The sequence below is a fragment of the Hyla sarda genome, chromosome 11 (assembly GCF_029499605.1).
Source record: "Hyla sarda isolate aHylSar1 chromosome 11, aHylSar1.hap1, whole genome shotgun sequence".
NCBI classification, from domain to species: domain Eukaryota; kingdom Metazoa; phylum Chordata; class Amphibia; order Anura; family Hylidae; genus Hyla; species Hyla sarda.
In genome coordinates this window covers 102,686,192-102,711,669 of record NC_079199.1, presented here as the reverse complement: position 1 = coordinate 102,711,669, position 25,478 = coordinate 102,686,192, and the positions used below count along the sequence as shown (strand labels likewise).

The window sequence follows — 25,478 nt, the reverse complement described above, 5'->3', positions numbered from 1 at the left end:
GGGCACTGTGCCTGATACAAGGGGGATTACTATATCTTATAGGACACTGTGCCTGATACAAGGGGATGACTATATCTTATAGGACACTGTGCCTGATACAAGGGGATGACTATATCTTATAGGGCACTGTGTCTGATACAAGGGGGTGACTATATCTTATAGGACACTGTGTCTGATACAAGGGGGGTGACTATATCTTATAGGACACTGTGCCTGATACAAGGGGGATGACTATATCTTATAGGACACTGTGCCTGATACAAGGGGGATGACTATATCTTATAGGGCACTGTGCCTGATACAAGGGGGATGACTATATCTTATAGGGCACTGTGCCTGATACAAGGGGGATGACTATATCTTATAGGGCACTGTGCCTGATACAAGGGGATGACTATATCTTATAGGGCACTGTGCCTGATACAAGGGGGGTGACTATATCTTATAGGGCACTGTGCCTGATACAAGGGGGGTGACTATATCTTATAGGACACTGTGCCTGATACAAGGGGGATTACTATATCTTACAGGGCACTGTGCCTGATACAAGGGGGATGACTATATCTTATAGGGCACTGTGCCTGATACAAGGGGATGACTATATCTTATAGGACGCTGTGTCTGATACAAGGGGATGACTATATCTTATAGGACACTGTGCCTGATACAAGGGGGATGACTATATCTTATAGGACACTGTGCCTGATACAAGGGGATGACTATATCTTATAGGGCACTGTGTCTGATACAAGGGGATGACTATATCTTATAGGGCACTGTGCCTGATACAAGGGGGATGACTATATCTTATAGGACACTGTGCCTGATACAAGGGGATGACTATATCTTATAGGGCACTGTGCCTGATACAAGGGGGATGACTATATCTTATAGGGCACTGTGCCTGATACAAGGGGATGACTATATCTTATAGGGCACTGTGCCTGATACAAGGGGATGACTATATCTTATAGGACACTGTGTCTGATACAAGGGGATGACTATATCTTATAGGACACTGTGCCTGATACAAGGGGGATGACTATATCTTATAGGGCACTGTGCCTGATACAAGGGGGATGACTATATCTTATAGGGCACTGTGCCTGATACAAGGGGATGACTATATCTTATAGGGCACTGTGCCTGATACAAGGGGATGACTATATCTTATAGGACACTGTGTCTGATACAAGGGGATGACTATATCTTATAGGACACTGTGCCTGATACAAGGGGATGACTATATCTTATAGGGCACTGTGCCTGATACAAGGGGATGACTATATCTTATAGGACACTGTGCCTGATACAAGGGGATGACTATATCTTATAGGGCACTGTGCCTGATACAAGGGGGATGACTATATCTTATAGGGCACTGTGCCTGATACAAGGGGGATGAATATATCTTATAGGGCACTGTGCCTGATACAAGGGGGATGACTATATCTTATAGGACACTGTGCCTGATACAAGGGGATGACTATATCTTATAGGGCAATGTGTCTGATACAAGGGGGATGACTATATCTTATAGGACACTGTGCCTTTTACAAGGGGATGACTATATCTTATAGGGCACTGTGCCTGATACAAGGGGGATGACTATATCTTATAGGGCACTGTGTCTGATACAGGGGGATGACTATATCTTATAGGGCACTGTGCCTGATACAAGGGGATGACTATATCTTATAGGGCACTGTGCCTGATACAAGGGGGATGACTATATCTTATAGGGCACTGTGTATGATACAAGGAGGATGACTATATCTTATAGGGCACTGTGCCTGATACAAGGGGGATGACTATATCTTATAGGGCACTGTGCCTGATACAAGGGGATGACTATATCTTATAGGGCACTGTGTCTAATACAAGGGGGATGACTATATCTTATAGGACACTGTGCCTGATACAAGGGGATGACTATATCTTATAGGGCACTGTGTCTAATACAAGGGGGATGACTATATCTTATAGGACACTGTGCCTGATACAAGGGGGATGACTATATCTTATAGGGCACTGTGCCTGATACAAGGGGATGACTATATCTTATAGGGCACTGTGTCTGATACAAGGGGGGTGACTACCGTATATCTTATAGGGCACTGTGCCTGATACAAGGGGGGTGACTTTATCTTATAGGACACTGTGCCTGATACAAGGGGGATGACTATATCTTATAGGGCACTGTGCCTGATACAAGGGGGATGACTATATCTTATAGGGCACTGTGCCTGATACAAGGGGATGACTATATCTTATAGGACGCTGTGTCTGATACAAGGGGATGACTATATCTTATAGGACGCTGTGCCTGATACAAGGGGGATGACTATATCTTATAGGACACTGTGCCTGATACAAGGGGATGACTATATCTTATAGGGCACTGTGTCTGATACAAGGGGATGACTATATCTTATAGGGCACTGTGCCTGATACAAGGGGGATGACTATATCTTATAGGACATTGTGCCTGATACAAGGGGATGACTATATCTTATAGGGCACTGTGCCTGATACAAGGGGATGACTATATCTTATAGGGAACTGTGCCTGATACAAGGGGATGACTATATCTTATAGGACACTGTGTCTGATACAAGGGGATGACTATATCTTATAGGACACTGTGCCTGATACAAGGGGGTGACTATATCTTATAGGGCACTGTGCCTGATACAAGGGGATGACTATATCTTATAGGACACTGTGCCTGATACAAGGGGATGACTATATCTTATAGGGCACTGTGCCTGATACAAGGGGGATGACTATATCTTATAGGGCACTGTGCCTGATACAAGGGGGATGAATATATCTTATAGGGCACTGTGCCTGATACAAGGGGGATGACTATATCTTATAGGACACTGTGCCTGATACAAGGGGATGGCTATATCTTATAGGGCACTGTGTATGATACAAGGGGGATGACTATATCTTATAGGACACTGTGTCTGATACAAGGGGATGACTATATCTTATAGGACACTGTGCCTGATACAAGGGGATGACTATATCTTATAGGACACTGTGCCTAAAACAAGGGGGATGACTATATCTTATAGGGCACTGTGCCTGATAAAAGGGGATGACTATATCTTATAGGACACTGTGTCTGATACAAGGGGATGACTATATCTTATAGGGCACTGTGCCTGATACAATGGGATGACTATATCTTATAGGACACTGTGTCTGATACAAGGGGATGACTATATCTTATAGGGCACTGTGTCTGATACAAGGGGGATGACTATATCTTATAGGGCACTGTGCCTGATACAAGGGGGATGACTATATCTTATAGGGCACTGTGCCTGATACAAGGGGATGACTATATCTTATAGGACACTGTGCCTAATACAAGGGGATGACTATATCTTATAGGACACTGTGTCTGATACAAGGGGATGACTATATCTTATAGGACACTGTGCCTGATACAAGGGGATGACTATATCTTATAGGACACTGTGCCTGATACAAGGGGGATGACTATATCTTAAAGGGCACTGTGTATGATACAAGGGGATGACTATATCTTATAGGGCACTGTGCCTGATACAAGGGGGATGACTATATCTTATAGGACACTGTGTCTGATACAAGAGGATGACTATATCTTATAGGACACTGTGCCTGATACAAGGGGATGACTATATCTTATAGGGCACTGTGCCTGATACAAGGGGGATGACTATATCTTATAGGGCACTGTGCCTGATACAAGGGGATGACTATATCTTATAGGACACTGTGTCTGATACAAGGGGGTGACTATATCTTATAGGACACTGTGTCTGATACAAGGGGATGACTATATCTTATAGGACACTGTGTCTGATACAAGGGGATGACTATATCTTATAGGGCACTGTGCCTGATACAAGGGGACGACTATATCTTATAGGGCACTGTGTCTGATACAAGGGGATGACTATATCTTATAGGACACTGTGTCTGATACAAGGGGGATGACTATATCTTATAGGGCACTGTGCCTGATACAAGGGGATGACTATATCTTATAGGGCACTGTGCCTGATACAAGGGGGATGACTATATCTTATAGGACACTGTGCCTGATACAAGGGGGATGACTATATCTTATAGGGCACTGTGCCTGATACAAGGGGATGACCATATCTTATTGGGCACTGTGCCTGATACAAGGGGATGACTATATCTTATAGGACACTGTGCCTGATACAAGGGGATGACTATATCTTATAGGGCACTGTGCCTGATACATGGGGATGACTATATCTTATAGGGCACTGTGTCTGATACAAGGGGATGACTATATCTTATAGGACACTGTGCCTGATAGAAGGGGGATGACTATATCTTATAGGGCACTGTGCCTGATACAAGGGGATGACTATATCTTATAGGACACTGTGCCTGATAGAAGGGGGATGACTATATCTTATAGGGCACTGTGCCTGATACAAGGGGATGACTATATCTTATAGGACACTGTGTCTGATACAAGGGGATGACTATATCTTATAGGGCACTGTGCCTGATAGAAGGGGGATGACTATATCTTATAGGACACTGTGCCTGATACAAGGGGATGACTATATCTTATAGGGCACTGTGCCTGATACAAGGGGATGACTATATCTTATAGGGCACTGTGCCTGATACAAGGGGATGACTATATCTTATAGGACACTGTGCCTGATACAAGGGGATGACTATATCTTATAGGACACTGTGCCTGATACAAGGGGATGACTATATCTTATAGGACACTGTGCCTGATACAAGGGGGTGACTATATCTTATAGGACACTGTGTCTGATACAAGGGGATGACTATATCTTATAGGGCACTGTGCCTGATACAAGGGGGATGACTATATCTTATAGGGCACTGTGCCTGATACAAGGGGATGACTATATCTTATAGGACACTGTGCCTGATACAAGGGGATGACTATATCTTATAGGACACTGTGCCTGAAACAAGGGGATGACTATATCTTATAGGACACTGTGCCTGATACAAGGGGGATGACTATATCTTATAGGGCACTGTGCCTGATACAAGGGGATGACTATATCTTATAGGGCACTGTGTCTGATACAAGGGGATGACTATATCTTATAGGACACTGTGTCTGATACAAGGGGGATGACTATATCATATAGGGCACTGTGCCTGATACAAGGGGATGACTATATCTCATAGGACACTGTGCCTGATACAAGGGGATGACTATATCTTATAGGGCACTGTGTCTGATACAAGGGGATGACTATATCTTATAGGGCACTGTGTCTGATACAAGGGGGGTGACTATATCATATAGGACACTGTGCCTGATACAAGGGGATGACTATATCTTATAGGGCACTGTGCCTGATACAAGGGGGATGACTATATCTTATAGGGCACTGTGCCTGATACAAGGGGGATGACTATATCTTATAGGACACTGTGCCTGATACAAGGGGATGACTATATCTTATAGGGCACTGTGCCTGATACAAGGGGGATGACTATATCTTATAGGACACTGTGCCTGATACAAGGGGACGACTATATCTTATAGGGCACTGTGCCTGATACAAGGGGATGACTATATCTTATAGGGCACTGTGCCTGATACAAGGGGATGACTATATCTTATAGGGCACTGTGCCTGATACAAGGGGATGACTATATCTTATAGGACACTGTGCCTAATACAAGGGGATGACTATATCTTATAGGACACTGTGCCTGATACAAGGGGGATGACTATATCTTATAGGACACTGTGCCTGATACAAGGGGGATGACTATATCTCATAGGGCACTGTGCCTGATACAAGGGGATGACTATATCTTATAGGGCAATGTGTCTGATACAAGGGGGATGACTATATCTTATAGGGCACTGTGCCTGATACAAGGGGATGACTATATCTTATAGGGCACTGTGCCTGATACAAGGGGATGACTATATCTTATAGGGCACTGTGTCTAATACAAGGGGATGACTATATCTTATAGGGCACTGTGCCTGATACAAGGGGATGACTATATCTTATAGGGCACTGTGCCTGATACAAGGGGGATGACTATATCTTATAGGACACTGTGCCTGATACAAGGGGATGACTATATCTTATAGGACACTGTGCCTGATACAAGGTGGATGACTATATCTTATAGGACACTGTGCCTGATACAAGGGGGATGACTATATCTTATAGGACACTGTCTGATACAAGGGGATGACTATATCTTATAGGGCACTGTGCCTGATACAAGGGGGATGACTATATCTTATAGGGCACTGTGCCTGATACAAGGGGATGACTATATCTTATAGGGCACTGTGCCTGATACAAGGGGATGACTATATCTTATAGGACACTGTGCCTGATACAAGGGGGATGACTATATCTTATAGGACACTGTGCCTGATACAAGGGGGATGACTATATCTTATAGGACACTGTCTGATACAAGGGGATGACTATATCTTATAGGGCACTGTGCCTGATACAAGGGGATGACTATATCTTATAGGGCACTGTGTATGATACAAGGGGATGACTATATCTTATAGGACACTGTGCCTGATACAAGGGGATGACTATATCTTATAGGACACTGTGCCTGATACAAGGGGATGACTATATCTTATAGGGCACTGTGCCTGATACAAGGGGGATGACTATATCTTATAGGACACTGTGCCTGATACAAGGGGGATGACTATATCTTATAGGGCACTGTGCCTGATACAAGGGGATGACTATATCTTATAGGGCACTGTGCCTGATACAAGGGGATGACTATATCTTATAGGACACTGTGCCTGATACAAGGGGATGACTATATCTTATAGGGCACTGTGCCTGATACAAGGGGATGACTATATCTTATAGGACACTGTGCCTGATACAAGGGGATGACTATATCTTATAGGGCACTCTGTCTGATACAAGGGGGATGACTATATCTTATAGGACACTGTGCCTGATACAAGGGGATGACTATATCTTATAGGACACTGTGCCTGATACAAGGGGATGACTATATCTTATAGGACACTGTGCCTGATACAAGGGGATGACTATATCTTATAGGGCACTGTGCCTGATACAAGGGGATGACTATATCTTATAGGACACTGTGCCTGATACAAGGGGATGACTATATCTTATAGGACACTGTGTCTGATACAAGGGGGATGACTATATCTTATAGGGCCTTGTGGCTAATGAAATGGGGGGGGGGGGGCAGCTATGCCCTCCCCTTTACATTAGACACAGTGCCCTGTATGATAAAGTTATACCCCTTATGGGGTCATTGTGTCTGTCTTGCTCTTCTAGTGTAACATAAAATGGCGGGAGGAGGGGAGGCGGGAGACCCCATAGCAGATGGCCCCCTCCATGACATCCATCACAATGGAGCAAGTGACATTTCTCATGGCTCAGTGAGCGCTGTGTATACAGTTCAGCAGTATACGGCTATAAGGCGTCCTGTTTCTATATACTGCTGATCCCATAATCAGCAGGTCCCCTGGGGAGGGGGGCTGCGGGGTCTTTAGCTGATACAGATTATTTCTGCTGTGAGTGTCAGGAGTAAAAGCAAAACAAAATATAAAAAAAAGTAAATATAAACAGAACAACAAGTAAACTAATTTAAAATATAGTAAATAAATACATAATATAAACAACATAAAAACAGTAAATAAAAGCAAAAAAAAACTGTAAATAAAATTTAAAAATTAAGAATGTAAAAAGATAGTAAATAAAACTAAAATAAAAAACATAAAAAGGTAGTTAATAAAAGTAAAGGATAAACAACATAAAAAGTAAATAGATAAATAAAAACAAAAATAAACAAAATAGATAGTAAATAAAACAAAAAATAAACAACATAAAAAGATAGTAAATAAAAGGAAAAAACCTACATAGAAAGTATATAGATAAATAAAAACAAAAATAAAGAAAATAAAAAGATAATAAATTAAACAAAAAATAAACAATAGTAAATAAATAAAAACAAAAAATAACATGAAACGATAGTAAATGAAAACAAAAATAAACAAAATAAATAAATAAAAATAAAACAAAGTATAAACACTAAATGACACCATTAGGCCCTTTCAGATGGGTGAACAAGTGTTTTCTGATCACTATTACAGGGTTTTATTAGCCTGTTTATCTGTTGATCATTCTGTGCAATAGAACTTTTTATTGTGCACTAAAGGACACCATTATTTATACTCTGTATGGCAGTATTATCCATGCACTATATGGCAGTATTATTTGTGTAGTATATGGAATCACTATTTGTGCACTATGATTGTATTATGTGTGCACTGTAAAACATCATAATCTGTGCACCATATGACATCATCATTCCTGCATTATATGGCAGCATTATAAGTCCATTTGTGCACTATATGGCAGTTTTATAGTATTATCCATGCACTATATGGTCCTGGTTTGTGGGCACTAGATGACACTATTATAAGTGCACTCTATGACCCTGGTATGTGGGCACTATATGACACTATTATATGTGCTCTATATGACACTATATGGCACTATTATATGTGTAGTATATGACACTATTATATATGCTCTATATGACACTATTACATGTGCTCTATATGACAGTATGATATGTGCACTATATGACACTATTATATGTGCTCTATATGGCACTATTATATGTGCTCTATATGACACTATTATATATGCTCTATATGACACTATTATATGTGATCTATATGACAGTATTATATGTGCACTATATGACAGCATTATATGTGCAGTATAGGACACTATTATATGTGCTCTTTATGACAGTATTATATGTGCACTATATGACACTATTATATATGCTCTATATGACACTATTACATATGATCTATATGACATCATTATATGTGCTCTATATGACACTATTATATGTGCTCTATATGATACTATTATATGTGATCTATATGACACTATTATATGTGCAGTATATGACACTATTATATGTGCTCTATATGACACTAATATATGCGATCTATATGACACTATTATATGTGCTCTATATGACACTATTATATGTGATCTATATGACACTATTATATATGCTCTATATGACACTATTACATATGATCTATATGACATCATTATATGTGCTCTATATGACACTATTATATGTGCTCTATATGATACTATTATATGTGATCTATAGGACACTATTATATGTGCAGTATATGACACTATTATATGTGCTCTATATGACACTAATATATGCGATCTATATGACACTATTATATGTGATCTATATGACACTATTATATGTGCAGTATATGACACTGATATATGTGCACTATATGACACTATTATATGTGCTCTATATGACACTATTATATGTGCTCTATATGACACTATTATATGTGCTCTATGACACTATTATATGTGCACTATATGACACTATTATATGTGCTCTATATGACACCATTTTATGTGATCTATATGACACTATTGTATGTGATCTATATGACACTATTATATGTGCTCTATATGACACTATTATATGTGATCTATATGACACTATTATATGTACTCTATATGACACTATTATATGTGCACTATATGACACTATTATATGTGCTCTATATGACACCATTATATGTGCTCTATATGACAGTATATGTGATCTATATGACACTATTATATGTGCACTATATGACACTATTATATGTGCTCTATATGACACTATTATCTGTGCTCTATATGACACTATTATATGTGCTCTATATGATACTATTATATTTTCTCTATATGACACTATTATATGTGATCTATATGACACTATTATATGTGCACTATATGACACTATTATATGTGCTCTATATGACACTATTATATGTGCTCTATATGACACTATTATATGTGCTCTATATGACACTATTATATGTGCTCCACATGACAGTATTATATGTGCTCTACATGACACTATTATATGTGCTCTATATGACACTATTATATGTGCTCTATATGACACTATTATATGTGCTCTATATGACACTATTATATATGCAGTATATGACAGTATTATCTGTGCTCTTCATGACACTATTATATGTGCTCTATATGACACTATTATATGTGCAGTATATGACAGTATCATATGCGCTCTATATGACACTATTATATGTGCACTATATGACACTAATATATGTGCTCTAAATGACACTATTATATGTGCAGTATATGACACTATTATATGTGCTCTATATGACAGTATTATATGTGCTCTACATGACACTATTATATGTGCACTATATGACACCATTATATGTGCTCTATATGACACTATTATATGTGCTCTACATGACACTATTATATGTGCTCTATATGACACTATTATATGTGCTCTATATGACACTATTATATGTGCTCTATATGACACTATTATATGTGATCTATATGACACTATAATATGTGCTCTGTATGACAGTATTATATGTGCTCTATATGACACTATTATATGTGCTCTATATGACACTATTATATGTGCTCTATATGACATTATTATATGTGCTCTATATGACACTATTATATGTGCTCTATATGACACTATTATCTGTGCTCTATATGACAGTATTATATGTGCACTATATGACACTATTATATGTGTTCGATATGACACTATTATATGTGCTCTATATGACACTATTATATGTGCTCTATATGACAGTATTATATGTGATCTATATGACACTATTATATGTGCTCTATATGACACTATTATATGTGCAGTATATGACACTATTATCTGTGCTCTATATGACAGTATTATATGTGCTCTATATGACACTATTATATGTGCAGTATATGACAGTATTATCTGTGCACTATATGACACTATTATATGTGCTCTATATGACACTATTATATGTGCTCTATATGACACTATTATCTGTGCTCTATATGACACTAGTATATGTGCTCTATATGACACTATTATCTGTGCTCTATATGACACTATTATCTGTGCTCTATATGACACTATTATATGTGCTCTATATGACACTATTATCTGTGCTCTATATGACACTATTATATGTGCACTATATGACACTATTATCTGTGCTCTATATGACACTATTATATGTGCTCTATATGACACTATTATATGTGCTCTATATGACACTATTATATGTGCTCTATCTGACACTATTATATGTGCTCTATATGACACTATTATCTGTGCTCTATATGACACTATTATATGTGCACTATATGACACTATTATCTGTGCTCTATATGACACTATTATCTGTGCTCTATATGACACTATTATATGTGCACTATATGACACTATTATCTGTGCTCTATATGACACTATTATATGTGCTCTATCTGACACTATTATATGTGCTCTGTATGACAGTATTATATGTGCTCTATATGACACTATTATATGTGCTCTATATGACACTATTATATGTGCTCTATATGACATTATTATATGTGCTCTATATGACACTATTATATGTGCTCTATATGACACTATTATCTGTGCTCTATATGACAGTATTATATGTGCACTATATGACACTATTATATGTGTTCGATATGACACTATTATATGTGCTCTATATGACACTATTATATGTGCTCTATATGACAGTATTATATGTGATCTATATGACACTATTATATGTGCTCTATATGACACTATTATATGTGCAGTATATGACACTATTATCTGTGCTCTATATGACAGTATTATATGTGCTCTATATGACACTATTATATGTGCAGTATATGACAGTATTATCTGTGCACTATATGACACTATTATATGTGCTCTATATGACACTATTATATGTGCTCTATATGACACTATTATCTGTGCTCTATATGACACTATTATCTGTGCTCTATATGACACTATTATCTGTGCTCTATATGACACTATTATCTGTGCTCTATATGACACTATTATATGTGCACTATATGACACTATTATCTGTGCTCTATATGACACTATTATATGTGCTCTATATGACACTATTATATGTGCTCTATCTGACACTATTATATGTGCTCTTTATGACACTATTATATGTGCTCTATATGACACTATTATATGTGCAGTATATGACAGTATTATCTGTGCTCTATATGACACTATTATCTGTGCTCTATATGACACTATTATATGTGCTCTATATGACACTATTATATGTGCAGTATATGACAGTATTCTATGTGTACTATATGACAGTATTATATGTGCTCTATATGACAGTATTATATGTGCTCTATATGACAGTATTATATGTGCTCTATATGACAGTATTATATGTGCTCTATATGACAGTATTATCTGTGCTCTATATGACACCATTATATGTGCTCTATATGACACTATTATATGTGATCTATATGACAGTATCATATGTGCAGTATATGACACTATTATATGTGCAGTATATGACAGTATTATCTGTGATCTAAATGACACTATTATATGTGCTCTATATGACACTATTATCGGTGCTCTATATGACACTATTATATGTGCAGTATATGACAGTATTATCTGTGATCTAAATGACACTATTATATGTGCTCTATATGACACTATTATCGATGCTCTATATGACACTATTATATGTGCAGTATATGACAGTATATGTGCTCTATATGACACTATTATATGTGCTCTATATGACAGTATTATATGTGCTCTATATGACACTATTATATGTGCTCTACATGACACTATTATATGTGCAGTATATGACACTATTATATGTGCTCTATATGACACTATTATATGTGCTCTATATGACACTATTATATGTGATCTATATGACACTATTATATGTGCTCTATATGACACTATTATATGTGCTCTATATGACACTATTATATGTGCTCTATATGACAGTATTATATGTGCACTATATGACACTATTATATGTGCTCTATATGACAGTATTATATGTGCTCTATATGACAGTATTATATGTGCTCTATATGACAGTATTATATGTGTAGTATATGACAGTATTATATGTGCTCTATATGACAGTATTATATGTGTAGTATATGACACTATTATATGTGATCTATATGACAGTATTATATGTGCTCTATATGACAGTATTATCTGTGCTCTAGATGACAGCATTATCTGTGCTCTATATGACACTATTATATGTGCTCTATATGACACTATTATATGTGCTCTATATGACACTATTATATGTGCAGTATATGACAGTATTATATGTGCTCTATATGACAGTATTATATGTGCACTATATGATACTATTATATGTGATCTATATGACACTATTATATGTGCTCTATATGACACTATTATATGTGCTCTATATGACACTATTATATGTGCTCTATATGACACTATTATATGTGCTCTATATGACACTATTATATGTGCTCTATATGACACTATTATATGGGCTCCATGTGACACTATTATATGTGCTCCATTAGACACTATTATATGTGCTCTATATGATACTATTATATGTGATCTATATGACAGTATTATATGTGCAGTATATGACACTATTATATGTGCTCTACATGACAGTATTATATGTGCTCTATATGACACTATTATATGTGCACTATATGACAGTATTATATGTGCAGTATATGACACTATTATATGTGCTCTATATGACACTATTATCTGTGCTCCATATGACACTATTATCTGTGCTCTATATGACAGTATTATATGTGATCTATATGACACTATTATATGTGCAGTATATGACAGTATTATATGTGCAGTATATGACACTATTATACGTGCAGTATATGACACTATTATACGTGCAGTATATGACACTATTATGCGTGCAGTATATGACAGTATTATATGTGCTCTACATGACACTATTATATGTGATCTATATGACAGTATTATATGTGCTCTATATGACAGTATTATATGTGATCTATATGACACTATTATATGTGCTCTATATGACAGTATTATATGTGATCTATATGACACTATTATATGTGCTCTATATGACACTATTATATGTGCTCTATATGACACTATTATATGTGCTCTATATGACACTATTACATGTGCTCTATATGACAGTATTATATGTGATCTATATGACACTATTATCTGTGTACTATATGACAGTATTATATGTGCTCTATATGACAGTATTATCTGTGCTCTATATGACAGTATTATATGTGATCTATATGACACTATTATATGTGCACTATATGACAGTATTATATGTGCAGTATATGACACTATTATATGTGCAGTATATGACACTATTATATGTGCAGTATATGACAGTATTATATATGCAGTATATGACAGTATTATATGTGCTCTACATAACACTATTATATGTGCTCTATATGACAGTATTATATGTGATCTATATGACACTATTATATGTGCTCTATATGACAGTATTATATGTGCTCTATATGACACTATTATATGTGATCTATATGACACTATTATATGTGCTCTATATGACAGTATTATATGTGCTCTATATGACAGTATTATATGTGCTCTATATGACACTATTATATGTGCTCTATATGACAGTATTATATGTGCTCTATATGACACTATTTTATGTACAGTATATGACACTATTATATGTGCAGTATATGACACTATTATATGTGCTCTATATGACAGTATTATATGTGCTCTATATGACAGTATTATATGTGCTCTATATGACAGTATTATATGTGCTCTATATGACAGTATTATATGTGTAGTATATGACAGTATTATATGTGCTCTATATGACAGTATTATATGTGTAGTATATGACACTATTATATGTGATCTATATGACAGTATTATATGTGCTCTATATGACACTATTATATGTGATCTATATGACAGTATTATATGTGCTCTATATGACAGTATTATCTGTGCTCTAGATGACAGCATTATCTGTGCTCTATATGACACTATTATATGTGCTCTATATGACAGTATTATATGTGCTCTACATGACACTATTATATGTGCACTATATGACACTATTATATGTGCTCTATATGCCATTATTATATGTGCAGTATATGACAGTATTATATGTGCTCTATATGACAGTATTATATGTGCACTTTATGATACTATTATATGTGATCTATATGACACTATTATATGTGCTCTATATGACACTATTATATGTGCTCTATATGACACTATTATATGTGCTCTATATGACACTATTATATGTGCTCTATATGACACTATTATATGTGCTCTATATGACACTATTATATGGGCTCTATGTGACACTATTATATGTGCTCCATGTGACACTATTATATGTGCTCCATATGACACTATTATATGTGCTCTATATGATACTATTATATGTGATCTATATGACAGTATTATATGTGCAGTATATGACACTATTATATGTGCTCTACATGACAGTATTATATGTGCTCTATATGACAATATTATATGTGCACTATATGACAGTATTATATGTGCAGTATATGACACTATTATATGTGCTCTATATGACACTATTATCTGTGCTCCATATGACACTATTATCTGTGCTCTATATGACAGTATTATATGTGATCTATATGACACTATTATATGTGCAGTATATGACAGTATTATATGTGCAGTATATGACACTATTATACGTGCAGTATATGACACTATTATATGTGCTTTATGACAGTATTATATGTGATCTATATGACACTATTATATGTGCTCTATATGACACTATTATATGTGCTCTATATGACAGTATTATATGTGATCTATATGACACTATTATATGTGCTCTATATGACACTATTATATGTGCTCTATATGACACTATTATATGTGCTCTATATGACACTATTATATGTGCTCTATATGACACCATTATATGTGCTCTATATGATACTATTATATGTGCTCTATATGACAGTATTATATGTGCTCTATATGACAGTATTATATGTGATCTATATGACAGTATTATCTGTGCTCTATATGACACTATTATATGTGCTCTATATGACACTATTATATGTGCTCTATATGACACTATTATATGTGCTCTATATGACAGTATTATATGTGCTCTATATGACAGTATTATATGTGCTCTATATGACACTATTATATGTGCTCTATATGACAGTATTATATGTGCTCTATATGACACTCTTTTATGTACAGTATATGACACTATTATATGTGCAGTATATGACACTATTATATGTGCAGTATATGACACTATTATATGTGCTCTATATGACAGAATTATATGTGCTCTATGTGACAGTATTATATGTGATCTATATGACACTATTATATGTGCTCTATATGACAGAATTATATGTGCTCTATATGACAGTATTATATGTGATCTATATGACACTATTATATGTGCTTTATGACAGTATTATATGTGATCTATATGACACTATTATATGTGCTCTATATGACACTATTATATGTGCTCTATATGACAGTATTATATGTGATCTATATGACACTATTATATGTGCTCTATATGACACTATTATATGTGCTCTATATGACACTATTATATGTGCTCTATATGATACTATTATATGTGCTCTATATGACAGTATTATATGTGCTCTATATGACAGTATTATATGTGATCTATATGACAGTATTATCTGTGCTCTATATGACACTATTATATGTGCTCTATATGACACTATTATATGTGCTCTATATGACACTATTATATGTGATCTATATGACACTATTATATGTGATCTATATGACACTATTATATGTGATCTATATGACAGTATTATATGTGCTCTATATGACAGTATTATCTGTGCTCTATATGACAGTATTATATGTGCAGTATATGACAGTATTATATGTGCAGTATATGACAGTATTATATGTGTAGTATATGACACTATTATCTGTGCTCTACATGACAGTATTATATGTGCTCTATATGACACTATTATATGTACTCTATATGACAGTATTATATGTGCTCTATATGACAGTATTATATGTGCAGTATATGACACTATTATATGTGCTCTATATGACACTATTATATGTGCTCTATATGACACTATTATATGTGATCTATATGACACTATTATATGTGCTCTATATGACAGTATTATCTGTGCTCTATATGACACTATTATATGTGCTCTATATGACACTATTATATGTGCAGTATATGACACTATTATCTGTGCTCTACATGACACTATTATATGTGCTCTATATGACACTATTATATGTACTCTATATGACACTATTATATGTGCTCTATATGACAATATTATATGTGCTCTATATGACACCATTATATGTGCTCTATATGACACTATTATCTGTGCGCTACATGACACTATTATATGTGCAGTATATGACAGTATTATATGTGATCTATATGACAGTATTATATGTGCTCTATATGACACTATTATATGTGATCTATATGACACTATTATATGTGCTCTATATGACACTATTATATGTGCAGTATATGACAGTATTATATGTGCTCTATATGACAGTATATGTGCAGTATATGACACTATTATATGTGCAGTATATGACAGTATTATATGTGCAGTATATGACACTATTATATGTGCTCTACATGACACTATTATATGTGCTCTATATGACACTATTATATGTGCAGTATATGACAGTATTATATGTGATCTATATGACAGTATATGTGCAGTATATGACACTATTATATGTGCTCTATATGACACTATTATATGTGCAGTATATGACAGTATTATATGTGCTCTATATGACAGTATATGTGCAGTATATGACACTATTATATGTGCAGTATATGACAGTATTATCTGTGCTCTACATGACAGTATTATATGTGCTCTATATGACACTATTATCTGTGCTCTACATGACAGTATTATATGTGCTCTATATGACAGTATTATATGTGCTCTATATGACAGTATTATATGTGCAGTATAGGACACTATTATATGTGCTCTATATGACACTATTATCTGTGCTCTATATGACACTATTATCTGTGCTCTACATGACACTATTATCTGTGCTCTATATGACAGTATTATATGTGCACTATATGACACTATTATCTGTGCTCTATATGACACTATTATCTGTGCTCTATATGACAGTATTATATGTGCTCTATATGACACTATTATATGTGCTCTACATGACACTATTATCTGTGCTCTATATGACACCATTATATGTGCTCTATATGACACTATTATCTGTGCGCTACATGACACTATTATATGTGCAGTATATGACATTATTATATGTGCGCTATATGACAGTATTATATGTGCTCTATATGACACTATTATATGTGCTCTACATGACACTATTATCTGTGCTCTATATGACAGTATTATCTGTGCTCTATATGACAGTATTATATGTGCTCTATATGACACTATTATATGTGCTCTATATGACAGTATTATATGTGCAGTATATGACACTATTATCTGTGCTCTATATGGTCCTGTCCTCTATAGTTGCCGCTTATACTGCTGGTGACTGCTCTCCAGGTGTGGACGCGGCCTGACATGATGCCTCCTCTGACAGATGTCACATCCCGGAGCCGTCTATCACACAGGTGGGCGCGGTGACCGCTCCATGGGGCGGCACGTGGATGCCCTATGTGCTGCCATGAAGGACGCTCCGGTCCCCGGGGTGGCAGTGACAGGCGGAGGCCCCCATCCCCGGGGTGTGTGCGGCCCGGCCCCGCTCTCCCCTCCGCTCCCCTCACTATTGGCCCTTCATCACCATCTCCCCGTCATTGGCTCCGGGCGCTTCTCTGCGCTCTGATTGGTCAGCCGGCCGTGCCGTTCTCTTCTGATTGGCCGGGACTGGGCCGAGCTCCGGCACATGATTGGTCAGAGCTCTCCGGAGCTCAACCATTGGCCGCGGGGGGCGTAGCAGGAAGACGAGCAGTGCGAGCTGCGGCGTAGCGGATCCCGGAGGCTGAAGCCCTCCCCCCGCTGTCACCCGGAGCCCCGCCCACCATCAGCTCGTCACCGCGGACCCCCCCAGGAGCCGCACCGTGTGGACTGTGACAGGTGAGCGGGTGACAGCGGCGTGGGCGGGAGGACAGCACGAGGCGGCGGGGGGGCTGAGCAGATGGAGCGGGTGACGGGGCAGGTGTCACCGGGAATGTGCGTCATGTACCTGCGCATCACTGCTGTGTACGGAGCCTGAGGTTACATCCCGGAGGGGCCGGTACCGCACACCACGGACACTCCGGATTATGGTTTATATGGAGCAACGTGTGGCCCCTGTGCATCACTGCCCGGGGCCCCAACCCGACTTATTCCTGTGGACTGGAGGGCTTGTCATAGGGACATCCAGACCCCATAGATCTGACGCAGGATCAAGACAGACCCCATAACTGTATCTTATAGGAGGGACCCCATAACAGCATCTTATAGGAGGGACCCCATAACAGCATCTTATAGGACATGACGGACCCCATAACAGCATCTTATAGGACATGACGGACCCCATAACTGCATCTTATAGGACAGGACAGACCCCATAACTGCATCTTATAGGACGGACCCCATAACTGCATCCTATAGGACAGGACAGACCCCATAACTGCATCCTATAGGAGGGACCCCATAACAGCATCTTATAGGAGGGACCCCATAACTGCATCCTATAGGAGGGACCCCATAACTGCATCCTATAGGAGGGACCCCATAACAGCATCTTATAGGACAGGACAGACCCCATAACTGCATCCTATAGGAGGGACCCCATAACAGCATCTTATAGGAGGGACCCCATAACTGCATCCTATAGGAGGGACCCCATAACTGCATCCTATAGGAGGGACCCCATAACAGCATCTTATAGGACAGGACAGACCCCATAACTGCATCTTATAGGACAGGACGGACCCCATAACAGCATCTTATAGGAGGGACCCCATAACAGCATCTTATAGGAGGGACCCCATAACTGCATCTTATAGGACAGGACAGACCCCATAACTGCATCTTATAGGAGGGACCCCATAACTGCATCCTATAGGAGGGACCCCATAACTGCATCCTATAGGAGGGACCCCATAACAGCATCTTATAGGACAGGACAGACCCCATAACTGCATCTTATAGGACAGGACGGACCCCATAACAGCATCTTATAGGAGGGACCCCATAACAGCATCTTATAGGAGGGACCCCATAACTGCATCTTATAGGACAGGACAGACCCCATAACTGCATCTTATAGGACAGACCCCATAACAGAGTCTTATAGGACGGACCCCATAACAGCATCTTATAGGACGGACCCCATAACAGAGTCTTATAGGACAGGACGGACCCCATAACTGTATCTTATAGGAGGGACCCCATAACAGCATCCTATAGGAGGGACCCCATAACAGTATCCTATAGGAGGGACCCCATAACTGCATCCTATAGGAGGGACGGACCCCATAACAGCATCTTATAGGACGGACCCCATAACTGCATCTTATAGGACGAACCCCATAACAGCATCTCATAGGAGGGACCCCATAACAGCATCTTATAGGACAGGACGGACCCCATAACAGCATCCTATAGGACGGACCCCATAACAGCATCCTATAGGAGGGACCCCATAACTGCATCTTATAGGAGGGACCCCATAACTGCATCTTATAGGATGGACCCCATAACAGCATCTTATAGGACGGACCCCATAACTGCATCTTATAGGACGGACCCCATAACTGCATCTTATAGGAGGGACCCCATAACAGCATCCTATAGGACAGGACAGACCCCATAACAGCATCTTATAGGACAGGACAGACCCCATAACTGCATCTTATAGGAGGGACCCCATAACAGCATCTTATAGGACAGGACGGACCCCATAACAGCATCTTATAGGACGGACCCTATAACAGCATCTTATAGGACGGACCCCATAACAGCATCTTATAGGACAGGACGGACCCCATAACAGCATCTTATAGGACAGGACGGACCCCATAACAGCATCTTATAGGACAGGACGGACCCCATAACAGCATCTTATAGGACAGGACGGACCCCATAACAGCATCCTATAGGACAGGACGGACCCCATAACAGCATTTTATAGGACAGGACGGACCCCATAACAGCATCTTATAGGACAGGACGGACCCCATAACTGCATCTTATAGGACGGAGCCCATAACAGCATCTTATAGGACAAGACAGACCCCATGACAGCATCTTATAGGACAGACCCCATAACAGCATCTTATAGGACAGGACGGACCCCATAACAGCGTCTTATAGGACAGACCCCATAACTGCATCATATAGGACAGGACAGACCCCATAACAGCATCTTATAGGACAGGACGGACCCCATAACAGCATCTTATAGGACAGGACAGACCCCATAACTGCATCATATAGGACAGGACAGACCCCATAACAGCATCTTATAGGACAGGACGGACCCCATAACAGCATCTTATAGGACAGGACAGACCCCATAACAGCATCTTATAGGACAGGACAGACCCCATAACAGCGTCTTATAGGACAGACCCCATAACAGCATCTTATAGGACAGGACGGACCCCATAACAGCATCTTATAGGACAGACCCCATAACAGCATCTTATAGGACGGACCCCATAACAGCATCTTATAGGACAGGACGGACCCCATAACAGCATCTTATAGGACGGACCCCATAACAGCATCTTATAGGACGGACCCCATAACAGTATCTTATAGGATGGACCCCATAACTGCATCTTATAGGACAGGACGGACCCCATAACAGCGTCTTATAGGACAGACCCCATAACAGCATCTTATAGGACGGACCCCATAACTGCATCTTATAGGACAAACCCCATAACAGCATCTCATATGAGGGACCCCATAACAGCATCCTATAGGACAGGACGGACCCCATAACTGCATCTTATAGGACAGGACGGACCCCATAACAGCATCCTATAGGACGGACCCCATAAGAGCATCCTATAGGACGGACCCCATAAGAGCATCCTATAGGACGAACCTCATAACAGCATCTCATAGGAGGGACCCCATAACAGCATCTTATAGGACGGACCCCATAACTGCATCTTATAGGAGGGACCCCATAACAGCATCTTATAGGACAGGACGGACCCCATAACAGCATCTTATAGGACGGACCCCATAACAGCATCTTATAGGACAGGACAGACCCCATAACAGCATCTTATAGGACAGGATGGACCCCATAACAGCATCTTATAGGACGGACCCCATAACTGCATCTTATAGGACGAACCCCATAACAGCATCTTATAGGACGGACCCCATAACAGTATCTTATAGGATGGACCCCATAACTGCATCTTATAGGACAGGACGGACCCCATAACAGCGTCTTATAGGACAGACCCCATAACAGCATCTTATAGGACGGACCCCATAACTGCATCTTATAGGACAAACCCCATAACAGCATCTCATATGAGGGACCCCATAACAGCATCCTATAGGACAGGACAGACCCCATAACTGCATCTTATAGGACAGGACGGACCCCATAACAGCATCCTATAGGACGGACCCCATAAGAGCATCCTATAGGACGGACCCCATAAGAGCATCCTATAGGACGAACCCCATAACAGCATCTCATAGGAGGGACCCCATAACAGCATCTTATAGGACGGACCCCATAACTGCATCTTATAGGAGGGACCCCATAACAGCATCTTATAGGACAGGACAGACCCCATAACAGCATCTTATAGGACGGACCCCATAAGAGCATCCTATAGGACGAACCCCATAACAGCATCTCATAGGAGGGACCCCATAACAGCATCTTATAGGACGGACCCCATAACAGCATCTTATAGGACAGGACAGACCCCATAACAGCATCTTATAGGACGGACCCCATAACTGCATCTTATAGGACGAACCCCATAACACAGATCTATATGTGAGACCCGGGGGGGGGGGGGGGGGGGGGCTCTAGGGCCCTGGTCACATGATGCAGACCCCCAGGTGGATGACATTGTGCCGTTATATACTCGGGCGGCTGCAGAACGTCTCCTGTGCGACCCCCGCCATGTAGTTGTATACAGACCCCCGCCATGTAGTTGTATACAGACCCCCGCCATGTAGTTGTATACAGACCCCCGCCATGTAGTTGTCTACAGACCCCCGCCATGTAGTTGTCTACGGACCCCCCGCCATGTAGTTGTCTACAGACCCCCGCCATGTAGTTGTCTACGGACCCCCCGCCATGTAGTTGTCTACAGACCCCCCGCCATGTAGTTGTCTACAGACCCCCGCCATGTAGTTGTCTACGGACCCCCCGCCATGTAGTTGTCTACAGACCCCCCGCCATGTAGTTGTCTACAGACCCCCCGCCATGTAGTTGTCTACAGCCCCCCCGCCATGTAGTTGTCTACGGACCCCCCGCCATGTAGTTGTCTACGGACCCCCGCCATGTAGTTGTCTACGGACCCCCCGCCATGTAGTTGTCTACAGACCCCCGCCATGTAGTTGTCTACAGACCCCCGCCATGTAGTTGTCTACAGACCCCCGCCATGTAGTTGTCTACAGACCCCCCGCCATGTAGTTGTCTACAGACCCCCGCCATGTAGTTGTCTACAGACCCCCGCCATGTAGTTGTCTACAGACCCCCGCCATGTAGTTGTCTACAGACCCTCGCCATGTAGTTGTCTACAGACCCCCCGCCATGTAGTTGTCTACAGACCCCCCGCCATGTAGTTGTCTACAGACCCCCCGCCATGTAGTTGTCTACAGACCCCCGCCATGTAGTTGTCTACAGACCCCCGCCATGTAGTTGTCTACAGACCCCCGCCATGTAGTTGTCTACAGACCCCCGCCATGTAGTTGTCTACAGACCCCCGCCATGTAGTTGTCTACAGACCCCCCGCCATGTAGTTGTCTACAGCCCCCCCGCCATGTAGTTGTCTACAGACCCCCCGCCATGTAGTTGTCTACAGACCCCCCGCCATGTAGTTGTCTACAGACCCCCCGCCATGTAGTTGTCTACAGACCCCGCCATGTAGTTGTCTACAGACCCCCCGCCATGTAGTTGTCTACAGACCCCCCGCCATGTAGTTGTCTACAGACCCCCGCCATGTAGTTGTCTACAAACCCCCCGCCATGTAGTTGTCTACGGACCCCCCGCCATGTAGTTGTCTACGGACCCCCCGCCATGTAGTTGTCTACGGACCCCCCGCCATGTAGTTGTCTACGGACCCCCCGCCATGTAGTTGTCTACGGACCCCCCGCCATGTAGTTGTCTACGGACCCCCCGCCATGTAGTTGTCTACAGACCCCCCGCCATGTAGTTGTCTACAGACCCCCCGCCATGTAGTTGTCTACAGACCCCCCGCCATGTAGTTGTCTACAGACCCCCCGCCATGTAGTTGTCTACAGACCCCCCGCCATGTAGTTGTCTACAGACCCCCCGCCATGTAGTTGTCTACAGACCCCCCGCCATGTAGTTGTCTACAGACCCCCCGCCATGTAGTTGTCTACAGACCCCCCGCCATGTAGTTGTCTACAGACCCCCCGCCATGTAGTTGTCTACAGACCCCCGCCATGTAGTTGTCTACAGACCCCCGCCATGTAGTTGTCTACAGACCCCCCGCCATGTAGTTGTCTACAGACCCCCGCCATGTAGTTGTCTACGGACCCCCCGCCATGTAGTTGTCTACGGACCCCCGCCATGTAGTTGTCTACAGACCCCCGCCATGTAGTTGTCTACAGACCCCCGCCATGTAGTTGTCTACAGACCCCCCGCCATGTAGTTGTCTACAGACCCCCGCCATGTAGTTGTCTACAGACCCCCGCCATGTAGTTGTCTACAGACCCCCCGCCATGTAGTTGTCTACAGACCCCCGCCATGTAGTTGTATACAGACCCCCGCCATGTAGTTGTATTCAGACCCCCGCCATGTAGTTGTATACAGAACCATTATAGCGGACGGATCCGGAGAGTCTGTATCTTCACTGAGTGCGTCTACATTATAGGAGTATACGGTATATGTGCTGCTCTACCGTATACTCACCCTACAGTCATATATATATATATAGGAGTATACAGGAGATGTGCTGCTCTACCGTATACTCACCCTACAGATATATATATGGGAGTATACAGGAGATGTGCTGCTCTACCGTATACTCACCCTACAGTCATATATATAGGAGTATACAGGACATGTGCTGCTCTACCGTATACTCACCCTACAGTCATATATATAGGAGTATACAGGAGATGTGCTGCTCTACCGTATACTCACCCTACAGTCATATATATAGGAGTATACAGGAGATGGCATCGTCTGCCTTGTTCCCGGTGTTTCTCATCTCATTTGTCTATTTATTGTTTTGTTTATTTTCC

General features: G+C 40.1%; 1 protein-coding gene across 5 annotated transcripts in view; it reads left to right on the top strand.

The window, feature by feature from the left end:
- Positions 1-25,478, top strand: part of BAHD1 (bromo adjacent homology domain containing 1) — a 116,642-nt gene that overhangs the window by 54,448 nt on the left and 36,716 nt on the right. The window contains exon 1 of one of the 5 annotated variants that reach the window (XM_056546840.1): positions 18,999-19,142. The exons of 2 other annotated variants lie outside the window; for them this stretch is intronic. The gene's annotated coding sequence lies outside the window, so the exon portion shown is untranslated. Of the gene's footprint in view, positions 1-18,998; positions 19,143-19,210; positions 19,269-19,291; positions 19,334-25,478 lie in introns of those variants that run through there. 2 more of the 5 variants (XM_056546843.1, XM_056546844.1) reach the window with 2 other exon arrangements.